We start from the raw sequence: 25378 nt of genomic DNA on the forward strand, positions 1-25378 counted from the left end.
CTTCCAGATCTTTCTGTTCCTTGTGCAGTTGCTTTCCTTTGAACCCGTAGCCCTATTGTTTTATCATTCCTTGGTTTTTCATCTTATGTGGGCTTGTATCATAATATCATGGAACAATATTGTGAGAACCTCAGAATCAACCTTCTGTTTTATAGATAAGGAAAATGAAATCCATACAGAGTAACTGCACTAAAATTCACACATCTAGTGATACTGACAGACCTAACATTCAGGCCTTGATTTTCTACTTGATTTCCTAACTCAAGTTCTGTGTATTCTTTTAATGTTTCCTGTGTATTCTTTATGAAGCTGTACTACTACTTATCTCTTGTAATGTCCTTTTGAATCGTTTGCTTCACATTACTTTGCATTTTGTATATTTATGCATTCTCATATAGATTCAAAAATTCTGTATGAGGGCAGGGAAACCTTCATGACTTGCATTGTTTAAATCATTGAAACAATGATTTGAAGTCTACCTACAGTTTGTTTTTTTTTTTTTTTGAGGAAGATTAGCCCTGAGCTAACTACTGCCTGTCCTCTTCTTTTTGCTGAGGAAGCTGGGCCCTGAGCTAACATCCATGCCCATCTTCCTCTACTTTCTATGTGGGACGCCTACCACAGCATGGCTTTTGCCAAGAGATGCCGTGTCCACACCTGGGATCTGAACTGGTGAACCCGGGCCGCCCAAGGGGAACGTGAGAACTTAACCGCTCGCCACCGGGCCGGCCTCTACATACAGTTTTTTTTTTATGCTTGTTAGAAGTACTAACGGCATTAACAAAAATAAGACTGTCATCTCTACCGTTGAGTCCTATGACCCATTAAAAAGTGAATGAATCTTTTACAAGTTTTACTGCTGGAGTTCAGTTGTCTGAATCTCTTGATAGACTGAATCTTTGGGGGCCTTGAAAGTAAGTGCAAACAATGTAATGGTTTGGAGGAAACCCCTGAGGGCTTATCACATACTAAATTTAATGACCTAGCTAAATGTTCTTTTTCTCTTTTTGATTGTTAGAACAGTAACAATTTTACATTTTGCTACTTTGTCATCTTGTTCATTTGTCAGGAACCAGATTATTGAGCAATCTACTTATTGAGCAAAACATTCTGAAAATCCTATGTTCCATTTGAGGAGTTAGAGAGCTTTTATATATTTGTTCTTCACATATTTTCCCTCTTAACTATAAAGGTTCTGTTAATAGCAGTGGCATAGGGTTGCCCTGGTACTTTTCTTACATTTGGGTCTCAAGAGTTGACTGGTGTAAGAAAGGTAGCAGGAAACTGTCAGGGGAAGCATCCCTGGAGGGAATGCTTTACTCTTTTGGTCTGAAACAGGTTAGAAGCTCTTTTTCTTTTATTTTTTGTTGTTATGATAGCTTGTTTTTATTTGTTTAAGTTATCTGCTAAGATAACCTGTTGAAACACTGATTCTCTTGTTCTTTGTTCCTGAAATTGTACTTAAGTATTGCTGAATTGGACAAAAGTATGGTATGAATAATTTCCACTTTGGTTCAAACAGACCAGTTGAATAAAGCAGTGAGAATATGGCTTGGGGGAAAAAATGGATGCATCTAAAAAGGTTTTTTTTTAAGAATCAGCCTTCCAAAAATTTCAGCACGTACTTCCAAATCACGTGGCATTTAGATCAACTCAAGTAGATATAACAAAGAATTTCATATGTCTTGTACTTTTTAAGTATTCCACCTATGTTACAAAAATGTTTTATTAATTAATCAAGGCATTGGAACATTTTCCTTGGAAATGCTTGATCACTCTAGGTCCGTGTTCTTGAATGATGCCTTTTTTACTTTTGGAAACATTTAGAATACTTCATTTACAACCCCTGCCCCCAGAATTCTCCTGCCGGAGGAAGTCAGTTGCTTCAATTTTTCTGTCCCCCTCGCCAGGTTCCCCCCTTACAGGCCTCCTGTGATTTGGCTTTTGCCTCCTTCTAGCTGTGTCTGTTGCCGTTTTCCCTTTGCCTTAGGCTGCTTCTTGGGCCTTGAATAGCCCAGCTCCTTCTTGCCTTGCAGCCTTTGAACATGCCCTTCCTCTGGGCAGGTGGCTCCTTTAGGTTAGTTAGTATTAAGTTTGGTTGCTAGTAACAGTAAGACACCAAATAATAACTTCTCTCTCACACCAGAGAAATCCCGGGTATATGCATGACACTCATTTATTAAGTGTTATTTCCAGGTTTGTTTTTTTTTTCCTGTTATAAGTAACTCCAAAATAAAGATCCTTATGTATAAGGCCTTAATTTTTTTCCTTTTGATTAATTCCTGTTGTGGGATTCAACTGAAAGTCTCATTAATTTCTTTAAAAACTTTAGAGAAGTATTGTTAAACTTTTTTAAATTGCGAAGTACACAAATTTCAGTGTATAGCTTAATGAATTTTTACATTTGTAGACATCATGTACCCATCACCCAAGATCGAGGTATAGAATATTTCCAGTGCTCCAGAAGGCTCTTTTATGCCTCCTCCCAGTCAGTATCTCTTACCTCCAAAAGTAATCACTATTCTGTCCTTCATACCATAGGCTATTTTTGCCTGTTCTTGAACTTAATATAAATGGAACCATACAGTATATACCCCTTTGTGGATGGCTAGTTTTGCTTAACATTTTGTTTGTGAGATTCACCCATGATGTTGGGTACAGCAGTAGTTGGTCTTTTTTCACTGATGGTAGTATTCTGTTGGATGGATATACAGTTTTTTAAAAATTCACCATTAATGGATATTTGATTAGTTCCCAGTTTTTTAGCTACTGTGAATACAGCTGCTGTAAACATTTACTTACAAGTCTTTTAGTGGACATGCACAGTTATTTCTTTTGGGTACATTATCTGGGAGTAGAATTGCTCTGTCTTTGTCTATCAGTTTTTGATCCTGCTTGAACTAGCTCTCTGGCTGATCCATAGTAGTTTTCTGGGATTTCTCCCTTTACCATAAAACTAGCGACTCCCTTTGTCTTTCTTCTGTGTTAAATCTGTTTTCTGTGTATTATGTGGTTCTTTTTTTGGTTTGACTCTCTCCTTTTGATGCAGTATATCCCACAGTAGATTCTTGTGAACGGTTGAGATCTTGCATTAATGAAAACCTTTTTTTTGTCTTCCCACTTGATTTGGTTGGTAACGAATTCTAGGTTGGAAATAGTTTCCTTCAGAATTCTGAAGGTATCTCACCATTGTTTTCTAGCTTGTGATTCTTCAAAATTCTGATTCCTGGGGCAGGCCCGGTGGTGCAGTGGTTAACTTCACACGTTCTGCTTTGGTGGCCTGGGGTTGGCCGGTTTGGATCCCGCGTGTGGACCTACGCACCACATGTCAGGCCATGCTGTGGGAGGTGTTCCACATATAGAGTAGAGGAAGATGGGCACAGATGTTAGCTCAGGGCTGGTCTTCCTCAGCAAAAAAGAGGAGGATTAGCAGCAGATGTTAGCTCAGGGCTGATCTCCTCCCCTCAACCCCCCAAAAAAAGAAAAATTCTGATTCCTGATCCTAATTTTTTACCTTTCTGGGATTTTGTATCTCTTGTATTCCAAAATTTCTTGAGGGTGTGATTTGGCATACATCTATTTTCGTGTGTTTTCTTGGATATTCACTGTGATTGTGTCCTCCAAATCTGCAAAATTATGTTCATCAGTTCTGGGAAATTTTCTTGAATTATTTCATTGATGGTTGTTAGTCTTCTAGGGCTGTCATAACAAAATACCACGGACTGGGTGGTTTAAACAACAGGAATTTATTTTCTCATAGTTCTGGAGGCCAGAAGTTCAAGATTAAGGTGCCCTCAGAGTTGGTTTCTGATGAGATTTCTTCTAGGCTTGTAGACAGCTTCCTTTCACTGTGTCCGTACAAGGCCTTTTTGTGGAAGGAGCCATTATCTTTCTCTCTCCACTGAGAACTGAGGGCACCATTTCTGTTGGATTAGGGCCCAACATTTAGACACTTGTAACTTCATTTAACCTTAATTACCCCCTAAAGGCCTTATTTCCAGATACAGTCACATTGGGGGTTAAGGCTTCCTCATGAATGTTGCGGGGAGGGGGGGATGCAACACAATTCAGTCCATAACAAAGGTTTCCTCTCCTCCCTTTTGTTTCTCTCTGAAACTTCTGTTATTTGTTTGAATCTCTTAGACTCGTTCTTTAGTAGTATTTTTCCTCCTGTTTTTCATCTCCTGGGCTTTTTGCTCTGTTTTTTATGGGAGGTTTCCTTAACTTTATTTCCTAGCTTTCTGTTAAATTTTTCATTTTTCCTGTCAAGATTTTGATTTCCCAAGATTTCTTCTTTGTTCTCTTAAAAATGGTGTCTTACAGAGAGTGTCCTGTGCTTTCGTGGATGCACTGTCATCTCTGAGGCTATAAATGACTTTTTGTTAAAACCCTTTTTCTTTTTGCAGACTCTTCTAAATTTTTTCCTGGTCCCTAATTTGTATGTTGGAGGCTTACTTCTGGTGTCAGTAATCTTTGGATGTTATCTTGTGATCAAAAGCCTGGATTGATGGAGACTTAAAAGCCTTTGAACTTTACTGCGTGGTGGTCCAGGTGAGCGGTTTCTGAGAAAACCCTGACATCTGGGAGGTGTTTCCTCTTGGGTCACGTTCATGAGGGAAAACTCAATCTGCTTGAGGGCTGAAGGTTTGGCCACCAGTTTTTTTGGCGTCAGGGACTAGCTTTCTCATTCCTCGCCTTTTGGTAGGTACATAGACCTTTTAATTATATCTGGTGACCCCTACTTCAGGGTGGGGTAGCCTACCATCAGGTAGATTTGGGGAGGAAACTTCTAAGGATTTAACTGCCTCTCAGACAGCTTTCACCCAGTCTTCCTTATTTGACTCCCTCTTTTCTCAGTTTAAGCAGTACCAGGTGCTGTCAGTTCCTCCCTCTTTTTGAGGATTCTGAGTATAAATTGGGCTTCTCAACTCCTGGCTTCACCTTTCTGCAGTTCACTTGGGTTAGTTACCAGTTATCCCTCTGTCTGTTTGCTTCTGAAATTTTGTTGCTATTGTTCATGTTTCTGTGTTTTGCACATTATGTTAATTTCTTTTTTAAAAAAACCTTTATGTATTAAATCCACTATTTTAATTGGAACCCCTGAAAAACCCTGTTTGTACTGCCCTCAGCTAAGAATGGTTTTACATTTTTAAAGGATTGTGAAAAAGGAGATGATGATGACTCTGGACAGAGACTGTGTGGCCTAAAACATTTACTATCTGATTCTTTACAGAAAAAGTTTACCTATCTTGTCCTTCTCATAAAGTTTCTGATTACTTTCTTTTTTTTGAGAAAGATTAGCCCTGAGCTAACTACTGCCAATTCTCCTCTTTTTGCTGAGGAAGACTGGCCCTGAGCTAACATCTATGCCCATCTTCCTCTACTTTCTATGTGGGACGCCTACCACAGCATGGCTTTGGCCAAGAGATGCCATGTCCATACCTGGAATCCAAACCAGCGAACCCTGGGCTGCCGAGAAGTGGAACGTGCGCACTTAACCACTGGGCCGGCCCCTCTGATTACCTTTAATAAAACTGTTTCTAGACTACCGCTTTTCTCCCACTCAAGCTTCAGTTTACAATCTTGGAACTTCCTGAAGTTATTTGTTTTAATTTAGTCTAGTGCATATTATGTAAATTATGACTAAGAATTGGTAGGATATACTCATATAGATATGAGGTATTTTTAATGTAAAATCCCAAAGAGTAGGAAAAGCAAAATGTTGAAGAAATAATCACAGAACACATAGTATGTGTATGTATGCATTGTTCTTTGTCTTGTCATCTAAGTATAGAACATAGACACATAAACTTTGAAGAATGAGGCATGGGGCAGTTGTCATAATGAGAACAGGCCAAGTCATATTTTAAATGAGCCGTTTTCATTGGCCCTCTCTGTACTTGGTAAATTGTAACTGGCAGAATGAATTGGCTCTAGGCAAGAAGCTGTTAAATACATTATATATATATATTTATATATACACTCCAGGCAGTAATATATATACATATGTGTAAGTGTGTGTATATATACATATACATATATATGTAGTTGTATTTTTCCACCTGATACCAGTCAGAAATGAGAGGGAGAATTAATGTGAGCCACATATCAGTGTGGGAGAAACGAGAATTACATTGTTATAGGAAATAAAATAAAATGTCTTTTCCTTTAAGTCCTGGTTGCCAGAGAACTCAGTAATGTTTAGTCTTAATTGTGTGAGCAGTCTCATTACAGGTTTTTTGTATAATTCTTTCTTTCTTCTAAATGGTATCTTGTCTTTAGTATTTGTCACCATTATTATTATTTTTTTTTTTTGAGGAAGATTAGTGCTGAGCTAACATCTGCTGCCAGTCCTCCTCTTTTTGTTGAGGAAGACTGGCTCTGAGCTAACATCTGTGCCCATCTTCCTCTACTTTTTATATATGGGACGCATGCCACAGCATGGCTTGCTGAGCTGTGCCATATCCACACCTGAGATCTGAACTGGTGAACCCCTGGGCCGCTGAAACGAAACGTGTGAAGTTAACCACTGTGCCACTGGGCCAGCCCCCATTATTTTTTAATATGTATACTCTAAACTCGTTTCTATGAATATACAAACTTCTGCTCACTCTTTTAAAAAAATAGAATCATATATTACATCTTGTTTTCTAACTTGGCTTTTATAAACATCCTTCCATTTCAGTATATATGTATTTAAAGATTCTGAAGTCATACAGCTTAAATCCCAGTATGGTCTTCATCAGTATTTGTTTGGGCTTAGGCCTCTATAAGCCTCATTTTTCTCATCTGTAATATGGGGATGATACTGAATCAAAGGATTATTATAAGGTTTAAATGAGAATTCATAAATCCATTTAATGATAAGCAGTGTTTGGTGCACATTAAGAGCTTTAGAATTGATTTTTAGATGTGAAACGACTGAGTTCTAAGATATAGATGTTTAAAATGTTGCTAACTGTTGCCAAACTGCTATTCAGAAAAAAAATACCAATTTACATCTTTACCAAACAGTGTTCCCTAACTCTGCATTATCATTCTAATTTTGCCAATTTGGTCGGCAAAAAAACTGACAAAACTAAAAGAAGAATTAGACAAATTTATAAGCATAATATGGGATGTTTTAGCATACCTCTGAGTAATTATTACAACAATAAGACAAGTCAAAAGAAAAGATTTGAACAATGTAATTAACACATGAGTCTAATTGACATGCACAGAACATTTCACCCAGCACCTGTAGAATACAAATTTTTTTCAAGTGCCTGTGGAAATTTCCCCCAAATTGACATATGCTGGACCATAAAAAATATGGAAATAATCGATTCTAGAGTGTGTGCTCTGACATGTTGGAGTTAAGCCAGGAATCAATTATAAAAAATAACTAGAAAATTGTCAGCTCTATGGAAACTAAACAGTATACGCCTAAGTAACCCAGGGATTAAAGAAGAAATACCATTAAACTATTTTGAACTGAATGATGAAAATAATGACATAACTCAAGCGATACAGGTAAGCCGTGCTTAAATGAAAGTTTATAAACTTAAAATAGATTGTTAGAAAGAATGAAGCCTAAAAATGGTTGAAAGGACTTCCGGGTAAAGATGGGTGAGTGAAGGATGTGTTTACATTTACTCCCCTCCAAAGCCCACCAGGGTGATAGTAAAGGATATTTTTTAAAAGATCTGAACTATGCAGGTAAGGAGAATGAAAGAAGCAATAAAATTTGGAAGCTGCAAAGCAAACAGACTGATGGAAACTTCTTAGTAGACTTAAAAATGTTCAGTTCTAAACTGGCAGTAGAAAAAATGGAAGAGTCTTCAGGCTTAGGAATTGGCAGCATCAGGTATTTTTGTCAAAGGGGGGTGAGAGTGGTGCTAAAAGCAGGATTGCTTGAAAGTGTTTAAAAAGCAGCTCAATCAATCATAATAGGGAAAAAGTAGAAACAACCCAAATGTTCATCAGCTGGGTAAATAAAATGCATATCCACACAGTGGAACATTATTTGGCAATAAAAAGTTATGAAGTAATGATACATGTTACAACATGAATAAACCTTGAGAACATGCTAAGTGAAAGAACTAGTCACAAAAGACCACGTGTAATGAATCTGTTTGTATGCTGTGTCCAGAAAATGCAAATCTGTAGACAGTAAATTAATGGTTGCCTAGGGCTGGGAATAGGGGAGATTAGAGGGAAATAACTACTCAAGGGTATGGGATTTCTTTTTGGTGTGATGAAAATGTTCTAAAATTAATTGTCGTAATGGTGCACAACTCCGAATATACTAAAAGCCATTGAATTGTATGCTTTAAGTGGGTCTGTTGTGTAGTATGTGAGTTATATATCTCAGTAAGCTATTACCAAAAAAAAAAAAGCTTCAACCTAGATCGCTTTGTCAATTTGTATAGCTAAGTGACTGCCCTCTTTGGTCGCTAGACATAATTGAAAGCCAGGTGTCCTACAGAAAACACCTAGATTTAAGTGAATGTGCTCAATGTTGGGACCCTTATTGAGGCCTCTTCTCCTGTTTGGCTCCCAGAATTCTGGCAATCAAGTAAGAACTTAGAGGATGCTTCTCTTAACCAGCCCAAGAAGAAAACTGTAAGTTATTCACAATCAGCTTTTAGGGCCCTACTGTTAAATATGAGTGGAAAAGCAAGGATCACCAGGTGCAGGAGGAAAGCTTTTAGTACGACACCAAAACAAATATAAAAAAAGAATTTGGGACAATTAGAACAAAAAAAGAGCTCTTGAAAATTACAGCATAATAGCAAGAAGAAAACACTCTATCTTCATTAGAAGAATGGAAGTTAAAGTAGAGAAGACCTTTCATAAAGTACAGGGAAAGTTGGAAAATAGATGAAAAAGGATAAAAGCTTTGTTCAGGAGATCACCTTCCAAATAACAGAAGTGCTGGTGAGAGAGAACAGAGAAAAGAGCAGGGAAGAAATATGTATCTGAAATATTCAAGAAAAATCCTCACAGTTGAGGAACGTCAGTTTGTAGATTGAGGCCCTTTGGGTTCTCAGGAAAATGGATGAAAATAGACATATACTTGCAATCAGAGTCTAGTCAGGAAAATGATGACCACACCTCTTATTGTAACAGAATTTAAAGAATTGTTTAGCCAACTGTTATGGGTTGAATTGTGTCCCCTAAAAAGATTTGTTGAAGTCTTACCCCTTGTACCTCATAAGGCGACCTTATTTGGAGAGAGTCTTTACAGAGGTCATCAAGTTAAAGTGAGATCATTAGAGTGTCCAATATGACTGGTATTCTTTAAAGACGGTGGGGATATTCAGACACACATTTGGACACAGCATGCCCAGAGGGAAGATGGCCATCTACAAGCTGAGGAATGCCTGAGGTTACCAGAAACTAGGAGAGAGGCTTGGAATTGGTCTTCCCTGGTGCCTTCAGAGAGAGCATGGCCAATACCTTGATTTCAGACTTCCAGTCTCCAGAGCTGTGAGTTGGATTTCTGTTCTTTGTTGTTACTTTGTTACAGCAGCCCTCAGAAAGTAATACGCTAAATAATTGGAGAATTAAAAAGGCAATAAGAGATTGCTGAGATGTCACAGAGATTGTAACTGTACAAAGTAATTACTAGCCCCTCAGGCTGAGAGAACAAAGAGAAGAGGTTGGGAATTTTAGGCTTACTAGGAGTTTGAAGAGTGGCCCCGAGGTGCTGAAACTCAAACTTCTGAGGAGTTTACTTCCTGCTCAGGAAGTGGAGATATTTTAAGAGACTTGATGAGGCTGGTCTGGGAATGGCAGGAAAGACGCAAAAGCAAAAAATTGCTAACTGGAACCAACTGCTGCTACTGGAACCATTGCTATTGCTAGAGTGAAGGTTGTTGGTTGATGGTTGTTGGTTCATGCTGACTTGAAGTTTTCTCCCTATTCTCTCCTTCAGTCCTCAGTGTCTTTTCTAGTCCCCTTAATAGGCAGAGTCTATCCAGGAGCCAGCTAGCAAAGGAGAAGTGTGATTTGCAGGGTTCCAGCCCCTCAGCTTTACAAAGCAGAGAAGAAGAGAGTAGGTTTGAAGCCAAGGACAATAACTTAATAACTAGTACTCTGAGACACTGACGTGTGTCATTGTGAAATTTTGGAATACATGGGACAAAAAGATCCTGTAAACTTCCAGAGGGGAGGAAATGGGTCATATTACAGAGGTTCAGTACTCTCAACTGCAACCTCACAAGAAGGAAGGCAGTGAGCAGTGTCCTCAAAATCTGATTGGAAAGTGATTTCCAAGCTAGAACTCTTTACCTCGTCAAATTACTAAGCGTAAGTAGAGTGTAAGACGTTTAAATTATGCAAGGTCTCCAAAAATTTCACTTCCTCACTTCCTTTGTCAGAAAGTTGTGGTGCGATTTGCTCCTCCTACCAAAAGGGAGGAGTACACCTCAGTGAAAGAGGAAGGTGAGAGAGAGAGGAAATGGTAAATCAAATTCTACAGAGACAAAGGGGATCCTGAAGTGATAGTGAGGAGGATCCCCTGATGGGTAACTGATTATCAGATGAAAGAGCAGTAAGCCCAGATTTGGGCAGGTGAGAAGGCGCTGGTAGTTTTATGACAGTGAAATTAATTGAATATCCAATGTCCTATATCTCAGTTTGGGCAGTAGGCAGAGTTTGGAGTTGAATTAGTGATATCTTTTGTTTGCCTGGGTTTTTATATTGGAGTTTCAGAGCTTCATTCTGGAATTATTTCTCTCTTGTACTCTCCCTTAGATGATCTCATTCAATCATCTGATTTTAAATAGTATTGATATGTGACTGATTCACAAATTTATGTCTCTAGGCAAAACCTCTGCTCTGAGCTCCAGAGTCATATATTATATCCTTTATCTATTGCTGTGTAAAAAACACTCCAAAACTGAGTGGTTTAAAATGATTATCATTTCTTTTTGCTCATGAATCTGCATTTGGGCAGGACTTGGGTGGAGATGGCTTGTCTCTGTTTCATGTGGTATGATCTAGGGTGGCTGGTGGAGGTATTCATTTTTAAGATGGTTTACTCATATTGTTGACAAGTTGGTATTAACAGTTGGCTAGGACCTCTTTGACTGGCTGTGGATTAGGGACCTGTGGATCTCTACATAGGCTGCTTGGGCTTCATCATAGCTCCAAGATCAAGCATCTCTAAGGTGTCTGGCAAAAGCTGAAACACCTTTTATGTCAGCCTTGGAAGTTGCATGGCTTCACTTCTGCATTGTAATAAGTCTACCTGGATTCAAGAGAAGGGACGTTAACTGTCCCCTCCTTAAGAGGTCGGGTCTAAATCACATGTAAGAAAAGCATGTAGGATGGGAGATACTGTTTTCAGCCATCTTTGGGAAATACAGTATGCCACATGTATCAAGCTATTTCCTTGATATTGCCACTTCGATATCTCGTGGATATTTTGAACTTGGGACAATCAAAACAAATTCTTGATTCCTTTACTTTTAAACTGCCCCCCCCATCTGTCCATTCTTCAAGCTTTTCCCATTTCATTTAATGGTGTTACCATCCACCCAGTAGCTAAAAGCCAGAAGTCATACCTGATTCCTTACTTCAGCCCCCAAACACTTCCAATCCATCAGTAAGTCCTGACTCTTCTTCCTCCAAATACATCTTGAATTCTTCTGTTCTCTATCTACATGGTCACCAAACCACTCAAGTCCAGACTACCATCATCTCTTCGCTTGGACTCTTGGCCTTTTAACTGGTCTCCTTTTTTGGACTGCTGAATTATAGTTTCTTGTCATTTGTTTTTATTTTATCAACATATAGTTGACACATTATATTTAGTTTCAGGGGTACGACATAATGATTCACTGTTTGTATTAACTGATCTTTTTTGGGGGGGGTGTTAAATACACATCAAATTTACCGTCCTAACTGCTTTTTTTCTTTTAAAGATTGGCACCTGAGCTAACATCTGTGGCCAATCTTTTTTTCTTTTCTTTTCTTCTTCTTCTCCCCAAAGCCCACCAGTACATAATTGTATATTCTAGTTATAGGTCTTTCTGATTGTGCTATGTGGGAAACGGCCTCAGTATGGCCCAATGAGCAGTGCCATGTCCACGCCCAGGATCCTAACCCTGGGCCACTGCAGCGGAGTGCACGTACTTAACCACTCAGCCACAGGGCCGGCCCCCATCCTAACCATTTTTAAGTCTACAGTTCAGTATTGTTAAATATATTCACATTGTTGTGTAACCAGTCTCTGAAATTTTTTCATCTTGCAAAACTGAAACTTTGTACCCATTAAACAAGTCTTCATTTTCCATCCCCCAACCCCTGGCAACCACCATTCTTCTTTCTGTTTCTATGAATTTGATTGCTCTAGGTAACTCTTGTAAGTGGAATCATATGGTGTTTGTCTTTTGTGATGCTTTATTTCACTTAGCATAATGTCCTGAGGGTTCGTCTATGTTGTCACGTGTCAGAATTTCCTTTCTTGGGGGGCTGCCCCGTGGCCGAGTGGTTGAGTTTGCACGCTCCTCTTCGGCCGCCTGAGGTTTCGCTGGTTCGGATGCTGACCATGGACATGGCACTGCTCATTGAGCCATGCTGGAGCAGCGTCCCACATAGCACAACCAGAAGGACCTGCAACTAGAACATACAACTGTGTACTGGGGGGCTCTGGGGAGAAGGAGGAGAAAATAAAATTGTCAACATATGTTAGCTCAGGTGCCAATCTTAAAAAAACAGTTTTTTCCTTTCTTTTTAAGGCTGGTAATATTCCATTGAATATATATACTACATTTTGTTTATCCATTCATCTGTTGATGGACACTTGGGTTGCTTCCACTTTTTAACTATTATGAATGATACTGCTATGAACAGGCATGTACAAATATCTGTTCAAGTCTCTGTTTTCAGGAATTGCTGGGTCATATAGTAATTCTCTGTTTAATTTTTTAAGGAACTGCCATATTGTTTTCCATAGTGGCTGTACCATTTTACATTCCCACCAGTAGTGCACAGAGGTTCCAATTTCTCCACATCCTCACCAACTCTTGTTATTTCCTTCCTTCCTTCCTTCCCCCCTCCCTCCCCCTGCCCCTTCCCCTTCCTTCCTCCCCCTACTTCTTAGTGGATACGACATGATATATCTCTGTGGTTTTAATTTGCTTTTTCCTAATGATTAATGATGTTGATCATCCTTTCATATGCTTGTTGTCCATTTGTGTATCTTTGGAGAAAAGTCTAAGTCCTTTGTTTTTTAACTGAGTTTTATTATTGTTGTTGAGTCCTATTGGTCTTTTTATTGCTACTGTTTTCTTTCCTTTTAACTCATTCTTTCTTTTATTTGACCTTAAAAATTTTTTTATTTTATTTTATTTTTCTCTCCCCAAAGCCCCAGTACATAGTTGTATGTCCTAGTTGTAAGTCTAAAAATTTTTATTATTATTTATTTATTTTTTATTTTATCGAGGGCATATTGGCTTTTAACTGTGTCAGTTTCAGGTGTACATTATTATATTTCAGTTTCCTTTTAACTCATTCTTCACACAGCAGTCAGAGAAATGTTTTTAAGATTTCTGTATTAGTCATGGTATAGTAACAGCTCTAATAAGCAACAAATCTCAGTGGCTTAACACAATGGAGGTTTATATTACTTTCTCACATCACAGTCCAGTGTATATGTGTGATGGAGTAGGAGTGGAGACGTAGGAATGGAGACACCTCTGCTCCATGCAGTCACACAGGGACACATGCTCCTCTGTCTTTTTCAGTCATCACTATCATCAGCATGTAACTTCTGAGGTTGTCTTGAAAAGGGAAGAGAGTATGGAGGAAGATTTTAGGGCCCAGGCTGGAAGTGGCACATATCACTTTCACCCACATTCCATTGGTCAGAACTGAGTCACATGATCACACCTAACTACAGGGGTGGCTGGGAAATGTAGTGTATCAATGTTCTAATGGAGGAGATGACACAGATCTTAATGAGCACTAGTAGTCTCTGTCACAGTGTGTATTGGATTAAAACTCCCCTGCTTACCACTTTCCCCCTTATTGTTCTCAGGCCACATTAGACTAGGTTGTTTGCCATAACATGCCAAGTTTTTTCCCTCCTAGAACATTTGTGTTTTGCAGTTTCCTTTGCTTAGAGCACTCTACTTTAAATATTTACATGACTGCCTCTTTTTCATTTTAAAGTGTCAGCTTAAAATCCATCTCTAAAATCCCTAACTAAAGTAGCCCTCCTATTCTCTGACTTCTGTGATAGCACTGTGTTTATATCTGTCACAGCATTTATCACCATCTATAATTATTTTTTTGAAAAATTTTGTTTGCTTTACCTATGTGCTCTGCTAGAAAGAGATGTCTGTCTTTCTCACTGTTATATCTCTGCTTAGCACACACTAGTCATTCAATAAATGTCTTGTTTGAGTGAATGACTATTAAACAGAACAGACTAAAGTGGAGAGACTGGAGTGAGTTATAACCAAGATCTCTTAGGGTAATTTAGATGAATTGCTGAGGGCTTGGGTTTTAGTAATGGCAGTGTCAATTGAAAAGAAAAGAATGAATGAAAGATATTTCAAGGGAGAAACCAACACAAATTGCTGTGTGACTTAACTGGGGAGTCTGGGTGAATGGGATGATAGTGTGTTATAATTAACAGAGATTAGTAAAGAGGATAGAAGAGTTGGCTTTTTGGAGATGATGAGTTGGCATTGGTGCTTGCAGAGTTTGAGCTGATAGCAAGACATTCAAATAGAAATGTTTGGGAATGGTAGCTTGAATTAGAGAACACAATTGGAATTACAGATTTGGGAGTCAACTGGCCAAAGGTGATAAGATGAAGCCATAAAGATGGATGATCTATTGAGAAGAGCAAATGGCTCAAGGGGAGAAAAAAGCAGAGCCAGAAATGGGAACCAGGAGTAGGTGGAGAGAGAGAAGGAGAACCAATTTAATAAAACGTTAAGGAAACCAGCAAAGAGTTTCGGGAAAGAGGGATGGTTAGCTTGGCTGCCTCTAATGTGGCTAGTCTTTGTGATATGCATTTGAAATGTTGCCTTCCATGAAGCCTATAAAATGGTGATAATAATATCTGGTTCATAAGGTTGCTGTGGGGATTATTAACATATTGTATTAAAAACACTTAGTATACTTTCTCTACTAAGTGTCCAGTAAACATTTCTGAAGTGAAATACAGTGAGACAATACAGTTAGGCATCAAGGAGGCATTAAGTTCAGCATTAAAAAGTTTTTGTAGAGGGAGAAAAGACTTTGGGGCTTGTAGCAACTGTAGGGGAGGAAGACATTTGCTCTGCCTGCTGTGGGTTCTTCTGGTCGGAGAACAAATTAAATTCACATTTAATAATAACAGGATAACAGAATAACAGGAGAAAATTAAACAAAGCTTTATAACATGTATACATGGGAGAGGCTCAGGCAACCTGAGCAACTCGCCAAAATGGCTGAAGTCACCACCTTAAATATCCTCCTCAGCTAAAGACAAAGGAGGATGTTGGTGGTGGGGGAGTCAGTTACAGGAGGTTATAAGACAAGTGTAGTAAACAAGATGCAGATTTAAGTCCTTGCCTTCTGCACTGATAAGAGTTTCTAGAGATAAGGTCATCCCCCCTTCTTCCTGGTACAGAGAGGGAGACACCTTTACAGATGGAGATTTGCCTTACAATGTAAATGTCTCTTAACAAAGGGTAAGTAAATTCTGCTTTTCAGAGTTGCTTTCCCGTCTGCAGTTTTTAAAAGTAACCAGCCCAAAATAATCCTCATGCCGAAGAGACATATCTTAGGGTGGCCAATTCCAGTCCCCCACACAAATTTTCTTTAGAGATAGATTCTAAATGTTAGAGTAAGTTAGAATTATACTAAAAGGCTACATCGAGGTGACATTTATAAATTTATTTTGGTGTGAAAGTATACAAAATCATAGCAGTACAATGGCAGTTCATCTGTTTATGCTTCTTAACCACATCCTTTTACTGAATCTTGTTCCGGAAGCATTTATAATGCAGGTGCCCCTTTGAAAGGCATTGTTCTTTAAAGTAGTTTGGGATTAAATTCTTATTTAACGTCGAAATGAAATGAGAGTAGGTTTAAAATGGAAGCATAATATTATTATGTCAAATTGTGCTAACACCATCTTCTTAGAGCATCTGACTTTTTTTGGTAGTGGAACTTGCTAATGGATAGTGTGGAGAGATTCCAGTTCCTTTCTATAGATGCCACAGGATTCTGTTTCCAGATAAAATAAGAGCCATGAACACAAGGGAAAGTAGGAGCTTTCTTGCATTCCTTTTCATTCTCATCTTTTAAAGTTTGTTCATCTTTCTGTTTAGGGGACTTTGGTGGGTTAGCTGGGCACAGTTTGGTATTGTCTCATAGCTTGCATGATCAATCATTTTTTTTCTCTCAACATGTATTAGAATGGAAAAAAGTAAATTATTGATGCCTGTCTTATGTTTAGTAGTAGTATAAGTAATAGTAGTTTGGAATAAAGGATAAGGTAAAAAGGCCAGGTAGGTAAGGAAAGAAGTGTTTAAAAATGGAGGAGGGTAGGAGAAAAAGAAATTGAGAGATAAATAATTGGTGGAAAGAACTATCTAAAGTTTATCTTTCCCTTAGCCTCACATTTCAACTTGCAGTGAATTAGCAGTTGAAAATTGCTTTGCCAGTAGCATATAATTGGTGACTTTTAGGTTATTTGCTATCTGGAAAAAACATAACTTCCTTATAAAATTCAGATAAAACTGTGATTGAATTTATATCTCCATACAATTGGTGTTGGAGTTTTTAGCATTAGGTAGGAGGATAGGGCAGGGAAGGAAAACTATGTTGCAGGCACTGTACTAAGTGTTTTACATATTACTTTGTTTACTCTTCATGACAACCCTGTAGGTAGGTGTTACCAAAGCGCAGAGAGGTTATCTAGCTAGTGTCACACACATAATAAATGGCAGAGCAAGAATTCAAACTGTGGTGTTTCTATTCTCTTGTAATTACTTTTTATTTATTCCCTTGCTTTGTTTTACAATTCCATTCAGTCACTGAATCTTGTTGGCTTTAAAAGAAAAAGCTTTATTGAGATATAATTCACATACCAAACAATTTACCCATTTAAAGTATGCAGTTCAATGGCTTTTTAGTATTTTCTCAGTGTTTTGCAGTCGTCACCACAATTTAGAACATTTGCAACACCTCAAAAAGAAACCCCACTCCTGTTAGTCGTCACCCTCTGATCTCCCCTACCCCTAGGCAACCATTAGTTTACTTTCTGTCTCTAAAGATCTGCTCATTCTGAGCATTTCATGTAAATGCAGTCATATGTGGTCGTTTGTGACAGACTTTTTTCACTTAGCATAATGTTTTTAAGGTTCGTCTGTATTATAGCATGTATCAGTACTTCATTCTTTTTTATTGCTGAGAAATATTCCATTGTATGGATATACCGCATTTTATCCATTCATCAGTTGATGGACATTTGGATTGTTTCTACTTTTGACTATTATGAATAATACTGCTATGAACATTCATGTACAAATTTCTTTTATTGTGGTAAAATATACGTTACATAAAATTTACCGTTTTAACCGTTTTTAAGTGTATAGTTCTGTGGCTTTAAGTACATTCACATTGTTGTGCAGCCGTCACCACCATCTATTTCCGGAACTTTTTTATCTCTCTCGGCTGAAACTTGGTATTCATTGATCACTGCTGTCCCATTCTCCCATCCCCCCATGCCCCCAGCCCCTGGCCATCACAATTCTACTTTCAGCCTCTACATATTTGACGACTATAGAAACCTTATGTAAGTGGAATCATACAATATTTGTCCTTTTATGATTGACTTATTTCAGTTAGCATAATGTCTTCACAGTTTATCCATGTCGTAACACGTGTCAAAATTTACTTCCTTTTTAAGGCTGATAAGGGTTATGTGGTAACTATGTTTGGCCTTTTGAGGAACTGCCAAACTCTTTTTCCAAGTGACTGTACCATTTTATGTTCCCACAAGCAGTGTATAAGGGTTCCAGCTTCTTCATGGCTTTCCGAATTCAAGCTACATTACCTTCTAACTGGCTTATTTCAGCAGTTTCCTTGGCTGGCCTCCTTGGTGATAATGTCACAACTGTGCCTCTCTGCTGTCCCCTTTCACCAATCCATAATGTTGTTCATTGTGTCATAAAAGTTTAGAACTGAAAGGAGCTGTAGAGAATCAGGAAAGTCACACCATTCTTTTTTTTTTTTTGAGGAAGATTAACCCTGAGCTAGCATCTGCTGCCAATCCTCCTCATTTTGCTGAAGAAGACTGGCCCTGAGCTAACATCTGTGCCCATCTTCCTCTACTTTATATGTGGGATGCCAGTTTGGGTAGGGAAGGCAATCCTGTTTCTGGTATAAGTGTAAATTCTGCTCCCTCCCAGAATGCAAGAATCCCAACCCCATCTTGCCACCTGTTCAGCTCTGGGTCTGATAAGTTGCTATTTGTATTCTGCAGGGATCCTGACTTGCTAGGATTTTGTCTATTTTAGTAAGAAAGCTTTTTTATTATGATATTTTTCAAAAGTAAATTGATTGGGGCTAGTCCCGTGGCTGAGTGGTTAAGTTTGTGTGCACCGCTGCGGTGGCCCAGGGTTTTGCTGTTTGGATCTTGGGCGCAGACATGGCACTGCTCATCAAGCCATGCTGAGGCGGCATCCCACATGCCACAACTAGAAGGACCCACAACTAAAAATGCACACCTATGTACCAGGGATGCTTTGGGGAGAAAAAGGAAAAATAAAATCTTAAAAAAAAAGTAAGTTGATGATGTTTTTGATAATAGAGGATCTTATGAACAGAAGTTTTAAATTTCAACATAGTCAACTTTGTGATTCCATTTATAAGGAATTCAAGATACGGCACTGTAGTGATAGAAAGCCAGTAGTTGCCAGCGGGGAGAGGATTGACTGTAAGGGGCACAAGGGAACTTTTTGGAGTGATGAAAATGTTCTACATCTAGATTGTGGTGCAGGTTATGCAATTTTATATGTTTGTCAAGACTTGTTAAATTCTACGCTTAAAATCCATGAATTTTATATCTCAACTGATTTTAAAGAGAATTTAATGTATTCATTTGTCAGTCTTTTCCATGTTTATTTATTTTTTCCTTTATTGTTTATGCTTTTTGAGTCTTGAGTTTGAGAAACTCTTCCCTTCTCTGGGATTTTTTTCCCGATTTTTCATTTTATTAATTTCTGCTCTTGATTTCCCTTATTGTCTTGAAATGTACCCAGAATTTGTTTTAATCAGGTAGAATAAGACACATAAAGGAGAAAATGACTGTCGTGAAGGAAGAAGGTTTTACTGACAGTTCCCTAGAAACAGGAGGCACAGCATGCCATGCCATGCAGGGCCACATGGGGAAAGCACCAAGGTTGGTCAGGAGGCAGGAGTAGGGGGAAAGCCTGGGCCAGAGCCTTTATTGTGGTTTCTATGGGAAGGAATGGATGTGGCAGGGTAGGCAAGCTTGAGCAAGTTTAGGATTGGATCGTTTGAATAATTTATAGCTCTGGGTGATAGGGATGGTCTCCAGTTGTGTAGTACCTGGCCCTGGGATGATTTTGGGCAGGGGAATATCTACTTGGTGTGAGAGTTTTTTAAAGGAGATGTTTGGGGTTATGGGCTACGGATTGGTTGGTTGTATATCAAAGATGTGCTCTCAGGCAAGTTGTTGCTATCTCTAGGAATTAGGGAACCCTGGAAGAGACAGTCCTTCCCTGGGTCAGAAGGGCCCTGCCATGTCAGAGCATCATAAAATATAGAAAATAAAAAAATGTGATTAATATGCTTATGCTTTCTTTAGGTTTACTCTGTTGTCTTTTTCTAGTTTCTTGATTGAAAATGTATTAGTTAAGCATATTCAGTCTTACTGTTTTATTACAAATCCATTAAGGCTGTAATTTGAGCTGAGCTCCACATTTTGATAATGTAGTACTTTTATTGTCGCTTAGTTCTTACTTTGAAATTTCTATTGTGATTTTCTTTTTAATTTTTTGTTTAGTAGTCCATTTTTAAGTGTCCAAACATTTAAAGAATATTTTATTGGTGATTTCAACATTATACTGTGGCGAGAGAATGTGATCTTAGATATAAGTTCTTTGAAGTTTTTTTGTTTTCCTTTGTGACTCTTAATACATGATCACTTTTTTGAAAATGTTCCATTTGTACTTGAAAATAATTATATCCTTATTGTTTTGTTTGGTGGAGGGTTCTCTAAATCACTATTAGATTAAACATTAGTTTTGTGGATCAAGTATTATGTATCCTTATGTTTTGACCTCTGATCTGTCAGTTTCTAATATAAGTAAATTAGAACGTCATGCAGTGGTTGAATATTGATTCATTTCTTCCTTGTAATTCTATTACTTTTTGCCTTGTTTATTCTTAGTGAGATATAAACAATTAAACAATTGTGTTTTATCACAATTTTTCTTTACTTCTCCTTTTACTGTCTTTTGATGAATTGCTAATTGAATACTGCACACAATTCAGTCTGTAACAGTGGGAATGTAGAATCTTACCTATTGACCTCATTGCCGCAGGTATCGTATCCTTATGTGGCATCAGCCTCAGTTCCCAGATCCTCTCATAAGCTAGGAATGGGTAATACAGTGATAAACAAGAGCAACAACATCCTTGATCAAAGATTTTGTAATTTTATTTCTTCTGGTATATTGTTTCTATCTTAGCAGTGATGGTGTTCCTGAAAATACTTGTAGGTAGAATTGAAAGTTTTTTGCCCTTCAAAAGTACTAAAAAAAAATACATGTAATAAAGAAATAGTTGATGGCAAATATTATTTTCAGAAGAAAGCACATATGTTTCTTTATAGTAGCAAAATAGTCTGTTTGCCAAAAGGTACATATATCCTATACAACCTTATGCCTTTGTCACACAAACATTTCTTCACAATATCTACAGGGACCCATATAGTTTTAATAATAATTGGTTGAACCAACAATTTTTTTTTTTTTTTGAGCAAGATTAGTCCTAACATCCACTGCCAACCCTCTGGTTTTTGCTAAGGAAGACTGGCCCTGAGCCAACATCTGTGCCCATCTTCCTCTACTTTATATGTGTGATGCCTGCCACAGCATGGCTTGATATGCTGTGCATAGGTCCATGCCTGGGATCTGAACCAGTGAACCCTGGGCCGCAAAAGCAGAGTGTGTGAACTTTGACCACTGTGCCACCGGAGTGGCTCCCAAATATTTTTAAAATTAATTTTTAAAAATATTAGAATGGGTAATACTTGCCTGCTCTAAACACAAATTGATGATAAACTAGAAAGAATTTTAAAAGATAAAGCCTTGCTAAAAAACGAGATAAACTTATCCATAGAAGTAGTGGACTAGAAGTACAGCTTGTAAAATGGGGGTGCCAATATTTGGATATGGGAATAGTCGAGGTAGTCCTGAACTCATGTCCTGTAAGGTCATAGGGGCTGAAAGAGTCGCATGTGATACTGGAGACCAGAGCAGGGACACCATGCAAAACCTGAGACAAGGGTGCGTTGCCCCTCTTGTTAAAGGAGGCAAGCTGCAACTGCTACTTGAGAGTAAGGCTTATATGGTCACATCTGACTCCAAAGGAGGCTGCAAATGTAGTTTATTATTGTGGTTACCTTAATGTGCTGAGCTCAAAATTGGATAGTTCTGTTACTTAGGAAGAAGAGAACAAATAAAGAGGTAGACAACTAATGGTTTCTGCCATATGATGGTATAGAAATTCTAAGAAAGTACAAGAGAATTTCAGATTCAGTGGGATAAGTTTGGTTAGAGAGGGGCAAAAGTTAGGTAGATGCATTGAGAAAGGATTGACAGCTGCTCAGAAATGTCTGGGAAAATGATGCAAAGAAAACAAATGTGAATTAGGTCATAACGGCCTTTCAGGATTTTGCTGAAGGAGGAGAGGCATGCTGTATTGAGGACTGAAGCACCATGCAAAGGGAGCAGGAAGTTATGATGTTGGTTCTGTAAATGTTAATTATCACATGCATAATATTCTGTTGAGGTGCCAAGGATACAAAATGAAATGAGACTTTTTGTCTGTTTCCTCTAAGAACTTGTTGTTTTTAAATAGGGAGACATCATTTAAGCAGCCTATTTCAGTGGCAGGATGCCAAGTGCCTTAATAAAATAGATAGAAGGTGTTGAAAGAGCATAGTGGAGAGGCATCTAATTCAGTCTTATCTGATGAGGTTTCCTAGAGAAATGGACCTTGAATTTAGGTTCCAAAGAAGGAGGAATATAGAGATAAACATCCTTAAAGAATGCCAAATTTAGGGAACCAGAACATAGATCTTTATGTCTGAGGAGAGCTTAGATGGAGAGTACTGAAGTGACTATGTGAAGGAGTTTTTATCCTGAGGGCTAGGGGGAACCACTGTAAGATTTTGAGTAGAGGCGTTTCAAGTTCAAATCACTCTGATTGTATGTGGAGACTCAGTAGTTAAGAATTTAATAGTTAAACAGAAAACATGGTATTATTCAGGAAAGACTTTTTTTTTAAGGAAAAACTCGTAAGACACTTTATTAAAATCTTTTTTTTACTACTGTGGGAAAAGAATAGACCGTGATATTGTTTTCTTTACCTCATCATGTTTCCTTATGCATTATTTACATCAGTTGATTTATTTTAAAAATTATATAATTCATACACTGACCATTGTTTTATTGCTTATGTAAATTTATCTAAACAGGGTTTTGACACTTGAAGCAGATTTAAGTATAAAGGACTAAAGTATCAAAAATGAAACACAAACATTAAACCTGGGAAGTTTAAATGTATGTAACTTTTTCCAATTTGTTTAATTGTGATAAAATACATGTAACATAAAATATACCATCTTAACCTTTTTTGTGTGTGTGAGGAAGATTGGTCCTAAGCTAACATCCCATTGCCAGTGTTCCTTTTTGCTTGAGGAGGATTATCCCTTATCTAACATCTGTGCCAGTCTTCCTCTATTTTATATGTGGGACACCGCCACAGCATAGTTTGATGAACAGTGTGTAGTTCTGCACCCAGGACCCAAACTCGTGAACCCCGGGCTGCTGAAGTGAAGCACGTGAACTTAGCCACTATGCTACCATGCTGGCCCCCCATCTTAACCATTTTAAAATGTACAGTTCAGTGGTATTAAATCCATTCATATTGAGGAGCAACCGTCACTATCATCTATTTCCAGACTCTTTGCATCTTGCAAAACAGAAACTCTATACCCATTAAACAATGACTCCTCATTTCTCCCTCTTCCCAACCTTTGGCAAAACCATTCTACTTTCTGTTTCTATGAATTTGACTACTCTAAGTACTTTATATAAGTGGAATCATAGAGTAGCTGTCTTTTTGTGACTAGCTTATTTCACTTAGCATAATGTCCTTGTGGTTCATTCATGTAGCATGGGTCAGAATTTCCTTCATTCTAAAGGCTGAATAATCTGCTATCGTATGTATATACCACAGTTTTTATCCACATTGTTTGTCCCTTCATCCATCAGCGGACACTTTGGTTGCTTCCATGGTTTAGCTATTGTGAATAATGCTGCAATGAACGTGGGTGTACAAATATCTCTTTGCCATCTTGTTTCAATTTTGGGGGGTATATACCCAGAAGTGGAATTGCTGCTTCATACACAGTAACTCTATTTTTAGTTTTTTTAGGAACTGCCAAACTGTTTTACATTCTTACCAATGGTGCCTAAGAATTCCTTCATATCCTCACCAACGCTCACTATTTTCTGGTCTTTTTGATAGTAGCTATTCTAATGGGTGTGAAGTGATACTTCATTGTGGTTTTGATTTGCATTTCCATAATGGCTAGTGATATTGAGCATGTTTTCATGTGCTTGTTGGCCATTTGTATGTCTTCTTTGGAGAAATGTTTATTTAGGTTCTTTACCCATTTTTTAATCAGGTTGTTTGTTTTTGAGTTTTAGGAATTCTCTATATATTCGGGATGTTAACCATTTATTAGATATGTAATTTACAAATATTTTCCCCTCTTCTGTAGATTGCCTTTTTCTTCTGTTGTTATTGTCTTTTGATATACAAAAGTTTTAGATCTTCATGAAGTCTACTTTGTCTATTTTTTTTTTATCACCTGTGCCTTTGGTGTCATATCCAAGAAATCATTGCCAAATCCAGTGTCATGAAGCCTTTGCCCTATGTTTTCTTCTGAGAATTTAATAGTTTTAGCTGTTACGTTTAGGTTTTTGATCTACTTTGAGTTACTTTTTGTATATGGTGTTAAGTAAGGATTCAACTTCATTCTTTTGCATGTGGGTAGTCAGTTTTCCCAGCGCCATTTGTTGAAAAGGCTGTCCTTTTCCTGTTGCATGGTCTTGGCCCCTTGAAAAAATCATTTTACCATATATGTGAGGGTTTATCCTGGGCTCTCTATTCTGTTCCATTGATCTGTATGTTTGTCTTTATGCCACTACCACACTGTTTTGATTACTGTAGCTTTGTAGTAAGTTTTGAAGTCAGGAAGTGTGAATCCTTCAACTTTGTTCTTCTATTTCAAGATAGTTTTGGCTATTTGGGTCCCTTGATTGATATTCCATATGAATTTTATGATGGGCTTTTCTATTTTTGCAAAAAACATTGTTGAGATTTTGATAGGGATTGCATTGAATCTGTAGATTGCTTTGAGTAATACTGACATCTTAACATCTAAATAATATTGTCTTCTGGTTGATGAGATGACTTTCCATTTACTTGTGTCTTCTTTTTTTAAAAAATTTTTATTAAGACATTTTTTAGAGCAGTTTTAGGTTCACAGCAAGATTGAGTGGAAGGTACAGAGATTTCCCATATACTCCGTACCCCACACACGCATAGCCTCTCCCATTATCAGCATCCCCCACCAGAGTGATGCATTTGTTACAATTGATGAACCTACATTGACACATCATAATGCCAAAGACCATAGTTTACATTAAGGGTCACTCTTGGTGTTGTATACTTGGGTCTTTAATTTCTTTCAGCAGCGTTTTGTAGTTTTTATTGTACAAGTCTTTTGCATCCTTGGTTAAGTTATTCTTAAGTATTGTATTCTTTTTGATGCTATTGTAAATGGAATAGTTTTCTTAATATCCTTTTCAGATTGTTCATTGTTAGTGTTAGAAATGCAACTGATTTTTATGTATTGATTTGATATCTTGCTACTTTTGCTGAGTTTATGCCAGCTTAACTTTGATAACAGAAAAACTCTGCTCCTGTATAGCTTCCTTTCCACTGCCTTTCAGTTATTGATGTCACAAAAATACATCTTAAAAGGTGTGTCCAAAAACATAGACTAATAATTGTTTTCTTTAATACATTAATCTCTTAAATTCTGTGGAAAACAAAATGT

The 25378-nt window shown here is 37.8% G+C and overlaps 1 protein-coding gene across 10 annotated transcripts in view; it reads left to right on the forward strand.

Annotated features, from left to right (window-relative positions):
* The window catches only part of NCK1 (NCK adaptor protein 1), a 73082-nt gene that overhangs the window by 2881 nt on the left and 44823 nt on the right, over positions 1-25378 (forward strand). For 3 of the 10 annotated variants that reach the window (XM_044754179.2, XM_070493356.1, XM_070493357.1), the window contains exon 2: positions 4407-4551. The exons of 4 other annotated variants lie outside the window; for them this stretch is intronic. The gene's annotated coding sequence lies outside the window, so the exon portion shown is untranslated. Of the gene's footprint in view, positions 1-4406; positions 4552-8542; positions 8605-25378 lie in introns of all 10 variants that reach the window. 3 more of the 10 variants (XM_014851962.3, XM_070493355.1, XM_044754178.2) reach the window with 2 other exon arrangements.

The sequence above is a fragment of the Equus asinus genome, chromosome 21 (genome assembly GCF_041296235.1).
Source record: "Equus asinus isolate D_3611 breed Donkey chromosome 21, EquAss-T2T_v2, whole genome shotgun sequence".
In the NCBI taxonomy this organism is placed as follows: Eukaryota; Metazoa; Chordata; class Mammalia; order Perissodactyla; family Equidae; genus Equus; species Equus asinus.